Here is an 8,021-nt window from a genome sequence, read left to right as displayed (position 1 = left end):
TGGAGAGAATGCTCCATCCAGGACGGCCTGCTCACTGCTCCCAGAAACCTCCCAGCTCACTCCCCTCCAGCACTCTGCCCATATTCCCTCCTTGGACTGTTCTCTCTAGGCCCTCTCCCTTCCTAAATCCTAGCTCTTCTTCAAACACAGTCCAATCCTTTCTCCTCTATAAAACCTTCCCTGACTACTCCAGTTGGTAGTGTTGGGTTTCTTCTTTCAACTTCTATAACACTCAGAGTTGGCACTACTCAATGAGCATGTAATTCTTATGTGAGGATTTCTCAACCTCAGCACTATTGGCATTTTGAGCTAGATCATTCTTTGTTGTAGGGTGTCACCCAGTGCATTGTAGGATGTTCAGCAGCACCATTAGATGCCGGTAGCACCCCTCCAGTTGTGACAACCAAAAATGTCTTCAGACACGGCCAAATAAATCCTGGGGGAAAAATGACCCCAGCTGAGAATCATTACTTTATATTGTTACTTAGTTATTTAGCTTTTTGTTTGTTTTTGAGATGGCGTCTCACTCTGTCACCCAGGCTGGAGTGCAGTGGTACAATCTTGGCTCACTGCAGCCTCCACCTCCCGGGTTCAAGTGATTCTCCTGCCTCAGCCTCCTGAGTAGCTGGGACTACAGGCGCCTGCCACAATGCCTTTTTTTTTTTTTTTTTTTTTAATTTATAGTACAGACAGGGTTTCACTATGTTGGCCAGGCTGGTCTCGAACTGCTAACCTCAAGTGATCTTCCCTCTTCGGCTTCCTAAAGTGTTGGAATTACAGGTGTGAGCCACCACACCCAGCCTGTTATTTAGCTTTTAATGTTTCATTTGCCTGGCCAGATTTCTTTGTATGCCCTCATGTGTCTAGCACACTATACATGTCATGCCCCAAGATTATCTGTTGAACAAATCAAAATACTCTTTTCAAGCATTAAAAGTGCAAGTAGAAAATTAGCTGGGCATGGTGGTGCACACCTGTAGTCCTAGCAACTCAGGAGGCTGAGGCAGAGGCGACTGGTTGAGCCCAGGAGTTTGAGGCTGCAGTGAGCTATGATCGTGCCTCTGAACTCCATCCAGCCTCAGTGACAGAGCGAGGTCATATCTGAAAAGAGAAAAAAAAAAAAAAAAGGCCAGGCGTGGTGGCTCACACTTGTAATCCCAGCACTTTGGGAGGTCAAGCTAGGTGGATCACCTGAGGTAGGAAGTTTGAGACCAGCCTGACCAACGTAGAGAAACCCTGTCTCTACTAAAAATAAAAAATTAGCCAGGTGTGGTGGCTTATGCCTGTAATCCCAGCTACTCACGAGGCTGAAGCAGGAGAATCACTTGAACCCGGGAAGCAGAGGTTGTGATAAGCCAAGATGGTGCCATTGCACTCCAGCCTGGGCAACAAGAGCAAAGCTCTACTAAAAAAAAAATGCAAGTAGAAGTTATCACAGCTACCTTAGGCCTAAGTTATACTATATGAGATGGAGACATTCATATTTGTTTCTAAAACATTAGCTCACTGTCTTCCCATAATCAGATTGTGGGGAACAATTGTTAGCAAGGAATTTTGCTATGTCTACTGCAGAAATTCTGTTACAATAAGTGTAACATACAACAAAAATATTTCCAAGCTAAAACCCACCTATTTCAAGTGATATTTACTCAGATTGAACTCTGAATCACAAAATAATTGGAACCATCCTTGGAAGTCCACTGCAATGGGCTATGATTTGTTTTAGATTCTCTGCTAATGTGTTACGTTCAGTACACTGGAAGAGGAGAGTTAGTAAGAAGGTATTTAAAAGAATGATTAGTGTGTCTACCTGCCCAGGAAATCTCTCTTGTTTTCTCTCCGGTTTGGGCTATCTCCCTCCTTTTGACCGTAAGAGCCCTTTGTGCCCTCTTTTGGCACTGCCTGGGCAGTAGAAGTTGTTAGAAAAGACTCAAGAGTTGGAGTAAACAGGCCGGGGGTCTTACCTGGCCTCCACCAATCATCGTTGTCTGACTGTGGAAAAGCTCCTTAAGCTTCCTGAGCTTCAGTTTCCTTGCCTGAGAAATAGACACAAATAATGAAATACAGTGAGGATTAATGAGGAAAGTATGCCAAGTGCCTCTCCTCGTGTCTGACACATACCTACTCAATTGACATTGGTCTTCTTTCTACCATTAGTGTTGGTCTCATAGCTATCCTTGCTTTTTCCATCCCCCTCATTCTTTGCACTCCTCTAACACCTAGCACAGTGCCTTGCCCATAGTGGGAGCTCCATACAGGAGCATTTTTGATAAAAGGACTCAGCTCTTGACTCCAGGAAGTCTGGAAGGTGAGGGAATGTAGACAGACTAGCACTTGGACTGACCTGACCATCACCCGCTCAATCTTGTAGCCCATGTTAATTGATTTTTTTTTTTGACGGACAGGGTCTCACTCTGTCGCCCAGGCTGGAGTGCAGTGGTGCAGTCTCAGCTCACTACAGCCTCAACCTCCTGGCCTCAAGTGATCCTGCCGCCTCAGGCTCCTGAGTAGCTGGGACCACAGGGTGTGCCACCATGCCCAGCAAATTTTCGTATTTTTTGTAGAGATGGGGTTTTGCTGTGTTGCCCAGGCTGGTCTTGAACTCCTGAGCTCAAGTGATTCTCCCACCTTGGCCTCACACAGTGCTGGGATTACAGGCTTGAGCCACCATGCCCGGCCAGGATTCTAATCCTATAAGTATATTTGACTCGTATATATTTTTTCCAGCCAGAAGGAACTTTCTACATTATTTAATCCAATAATCTCGTTTCTCAGATTAGGAAACTGAGACCCAGTAAGGATACATAGCTCCTTCATGTACAAAAGATTAAAACAGTCTATTGTCCTCATGCCTTTAGAAGATTAAATAGTTTGCTTTAGTTCCAATTTTTTGTTTTTGTTTTTGTTTTTTTTTAGACAGAGTCTCATTCTGTCACCCAGGCTGCAGTGCAGTGGTGCCATCTTGGCTCACTGCTGCCTCCACTTCCCATGTTCAAGCAATCCTCCACCTTAGCCTCCTGAGTAGCTGGGATTACAGGTGTGCGCCACTATGCCTGGCTAATTTTTGTATTTGTAGTAGAGATGGGGTTTAACCATGTTGGCCAGGCTGGTTTCGAACTCCTGACCTCATGTGATTCGCTTGCCTTGGCCTCCCAAAGAACTGGGATTACAGGCGTGAGCCACTGCACTGGTCTAGTTCTAGTTTTGTCTAGTAGTTCCTTTAGACCAGAACCTCTCAGTCTCAGCACTATTGATATTTGGGGTCAAATAATTATTTATTGTGAAGAGTCATTGTAGGATATTTAGCAGCATCCCTGGCCTCTACCCACTAGATGCCATGAATACACCCTTTCTCCCCTTAGTCATAACAATAAACAATGCCTGTAAACATTGCCAAATGTCCCACAGAGAACTACTGGCTTAGACATTACTGTAGGTAAAATCCCTTCATATGAAATGCTGAGGCCCTCAGGTTATTCCATCACAACATGATTGCTTTAATGAATAGTTTGCTAGCAAATCTCATTTGTAGCCAACGAGCTCTGGAGATAAGGCTGAGCTGTTCTGTATTGAGTGCCGGGTCTCAGCTACTACTTGAGTACTCTCATTACGTATGTGTGTTCATTTATGTGTTATATTCTGCCTACCTCCAGGAGCTTTTAAAGTGGTCCCAAAGCATTTCTTTCTCAGAACATCTGGCCCTGTCTGTGTGTTGCCTGGGTGTCTGGGCTGTGTGGAGGGGTGTCCTTCTCTGCCAGAGCCCTTCCCACATTGTCTTCTAGTTGCCTGCTTGTCTCCCAGCCTCCTGGACTTAAAGGCCCATGACAGTAAAAACAATGACCATCTTGCTCAGCATTATACTCCCAGCATCTAGATGGCACTTGAGAGGTACCCAATAAACATTTGTTGAATGGCTATATAATAGAAATCATGTATTGTATTTAGCCAGGGGTCAAAAGTATACAAGTTAGCTACAGCTTACTTAGCTTACAATAATCGTTGCTTGTGTTTATTAAGAGCCTACTATGTACCAAGAACTTTTCATGTGTTATATTGTTAATCACGAAACAACCTTATAGACAGTATTAGCCCCATTTGAAAGATGGGAAACTGTGGCTCAGAGAGAGTTCATGACTTGGGTAATTACATAGTAACCCAGATTTGGACCAAGGCCCACCTAACTGCAGAATCTAGCCCTAGTCTGCTTTGATATATGAGGGGTCTTCAAAAAGTTCATGGAAAATGCATATTATGAAAAAATCTATGCCTGGACTTCAATTTTTCTTGCACCAAAATACACTCATACTAACTTTTTATAATGTGTCTGAACAGGATCTAGTTTGAGGTACTAAAAAGGGTAAGACATCAGTTTGAAAAGCGCTCCTATCAAAGCAAAGGAATTCTGCTAAAATTGAAGCAAGAACAAACATTAAATATATGATGAAGTTTAGGTGGAAGAATGATGAAATTACTGATGCTTTATACAAAGTTTATGGGGACAATGTCCCAGCGAAATCAGCAGTTTACAAATGGATAACTTGTTTTAAGAAGGGTTAAGATGTTGAAGATGAAACCCAAAGCAGCAAACCATCTACATCAATTTTCAAAGAAAAAATTAATCTTGTTTGTGCCACAACTGAAGAGGCTGATGATTAATAGGAAAAACAGTAGCCAACATCATAGATATCTCAATTGATTCAGTTTACACAATTCTGACTGAAAAAAAAATTAAAATTGAGCAAACTTTCCACTCAATGGGTGCCAAAACTGTTCCCCAATGGCAGGTAAGGGATGTGGAAAATCTATTTTTCTCCCACCTAAGTTGAAGTCTGTTGACTAGGCAAAGGGAGATGGATAGTATCTTCCACCTATCTTGCCCTAGCTTGGGAGGTCTGTGCCCAAAGCAGTCACAGAGAAGAGCAGAGCTTTTAATGGAAATTTTAAAACCATGGGCTCAAGATGCTGAAGTATTTCTTTGAAGACTTGTAACAACAGATGAAACATAGCTTTCGCATTACAATCCTGAAGACAAAGCACAATCAAAGCAATGGCTACTAAGAGGTGGAAGTGGGTCCGGTCACAGCAAAAGTGGACTGGTCAAGAGCAAAGATCGTGGCAACAGTTAATTGAGATGCACAAGGCATTTTTCTTGCTGACTTTCTGAAGGGCCAAAGAATGATAACATCTGCTTATTGTGAGAGTGTTTTGAGAAAGTCAGCCAAACCTTTAGCAGAAAAATGCCTGGGAGAAAGCTTCAACAGAGAGGGCCCTTCTCCATCACGGTGCTCTTGCTCACTCCTCTCGTCAAACAAGGGAAATTTTTCGAGTGTTAATGGGAAATCATTAGGCATCCACCTTACAGTCCTAATTTGGCTCCTTCTGACTTGGTTTTGTTTCCTAATCTCAACAAAAATCTTGGCTGGGCGCAGTGGCTCACGCCTTTAATCCTAGCACTTTGGGAGGCTGAGGTGGGTGGATTGCCTGAGGTCAGGAGTTCTCGACTAGCCTGGCCAACATGGCAAAACCCTGTCTCTACTAAAAGTACAAAACTAGCTGGGCATTGTGGCCCACACCCGTAATCCCAGCTACTTGGAAGGCTGAGGCACGAAAATCTCTTGAACCCGGGAGGTGGGGGTTGCAGTGAGCCAAAATCGCACCATTGCTCTCCAGCCTGCCTGGGTGACAGAGTGAGACTCTGTCTCAAAAAAAAAAAAAAAAAAGAAAAAGAAAAGAAAAAAAAATCTTTAAAGGGCTCCCATTTTTTTCAATTAATAATGTAAAAAAGACTGCATTGCCATGCTTAAATTCCAAAGACTTTAAGTTCTTTAGAGGATGGACTAAATGGCTGGTATCATGGCTTACAAATGTCTCTTGAATTTGATGGATCTTATGTTGAAAAATAGTTTATTTTTTCTTCTTATCTTTTAATTCCATTTTTCCATGAATTTTTGTTTGTTTGAGACAGTCTTGCTCTGTCGCCCCTTTTTTTTTCAGTACATTGCCTTCGTGTGACATTGTTCATTGTGTTGTAATGCATTTAATTATGTTACAGTTATTGTTCATGTCATTCTTACTGTCCCGGTAACTTTATTTGGATTTGGGTTTTCTCCGCAGTTTAACATGTTTACTGACAATCCTTTAAAGTTTAGGCTATAGCTAGTTCTAAGTTTCATGTGTTGAGTAATTGATCAGTTTTGACTAGTTTCTCCTTCAGAGTCTTTTTAAACACATATGGCTACCTTATCTACGTATTTCCAAACAGAAACCTTTGGCTTTAGGGTAGTCTTTTTTAAATGGTGAGTCCAAAATTAATTTATTGGGCCCCTCACCAAAAAAGGAGACAGAATACAAAGTACCAGAGGACACTGAATAGAATCAACGAATTAATTCTAGTTTTTGGTGTTGTTGAGACAATCTCACTCTGTCATCCAGGCTGGAGTGCAGTGACCCGATCTCACTTCACTGCAAACCTCAGCCTCCCGGGTTCAAGCTATTCTCATGCCTCAGCCTCCTGAGTAGCTGGGACTACGGGCATGCACCAACATGCCTGACTTTTTTTTTTTTTTTTTTTTTTGAGACGGAGTCTCACTCTGTCACCAGGCTGGAGTGCAGTGTGCAATCTCGGCTCACTGCAACCTCCGCCTCCCAGCTTCAAGTGATTCTCCTGCCTCAGCCTCCCGAGTAGCTGGGACTACAGGTGCGCACCACCACACCCAGCTAATTTTTGTGTTTTTAGTAGGAACAAGGTTTCACCATGTTACCCAGGATGGTCTCTGTTAAGTGATGGTCACGAGGTCTCTTGATCTCATGATCCATCCGCCTCAGCCTCCCAAAGTGCTGGGATTACAGGCCTGAGCCACCGCGCCCAGCCTAATTTTGTATTTTTTAATAGAGATGGAGTTTCGCCATGTTGGCCAGGCTGGGGTCTGGAACTCCTGACCTCAGGTGATCTGACCGCCTCAGCCTCCCAAAGTGTTAGGATTACAGGCGTGAGCCACTGCGCCCAACCTAAATTTTAAAAAATTAAAAAAAAAAAAAATCCTGATTCTGGGGAGTGGGTGTGTATGTGCATAGGAAGAAGCACGATGAAGGATAAAGTCCAAGATCTTACAGTTGCATAAATTCAGCTTCCTTTGTGAAATAGTTGCTGAAAGTCTGACCCCAATACATCTTAGTACGCCTCAATCACGCAGTGTTTACCATTTGTTCCCTCAGACTTGTCAGACTTTTTTAAAAGTCCAGATGCTTCCCGACTTAAAGATGGGGCTACTTCTGGATAAATCCATCTGTGATGTTGAAAAATCATAAGTCGACCATTGTAAGTCAAGGACCATCTGTATATGGCATGAGAATTATCAGCTGTATATTTTCATCTACTTTGTCTCCTGAAGTAAATTGCCTGAGGGCAAGGACTCTTACATTTCTTTGTCATTTTTGCTAGGTGCTCAATCACTGTTCACAATGATAACAGTAGGAAAAAGTGCGCCTTCTAGTAAGTGGATAAACAAGTTTGAGTACACTGCTCTGCCCCACTTCCTTGTTATAGGGTAACATAACAAGGCAAAGTACCTCCACAACGAGGTAAGACTAGGTCCTGTTCCTGAAGGAGCCCGCAACCTTGTCTGTTCTGTTCGTTCCCTGGCAGATTACAGGCTGTGGAAATCCCTCTCCCCGCTCTCTAACGTGGAGTCGGCTGAGCACGACTCTGTCGCCCCAGCGCGGGAGGCCTGCGGCCGGCGGGTAGGAGGCGCTCCAGGGGACCTGGCATCGTCAGTGTGCAGCAAAGGAGCGGACCCGCGACGCAAGGAGAAGCCCTGCCTCCAGAGCCCCGCTCCTTTCCTCTTCTGGTTTTCCTCGGAAAGGGCCAGGAGACACTGGAAGGTCCGGACAGCAGCGAAGGGACGGGTCCTTTCCAGTCCCACCCATGTACGGACACCTCTCCCCCTCATCCCCCGATATACCCTCGCTGAATCCGGGATGGGAGAGACGAACCGAGTCTAGGCATCTGCGTAGCAGCGCCG

Source organism: Theropithecus gelada, chromosome 3 (genome assembly GCF_003255815.1).
Source record: "Theropithecus gelada isolate Dixy chromosome 3, Tgel_1.0, whole genome shotgun sequence".
NCBI lineage: Eukaryota > Metazoa > Chordata > Mammalia > Primates > Cercopithecidae > Theropithecus > Theropithecus gelada.
This window is presented reverse-complemented; position numbering follows the sequence as displayed.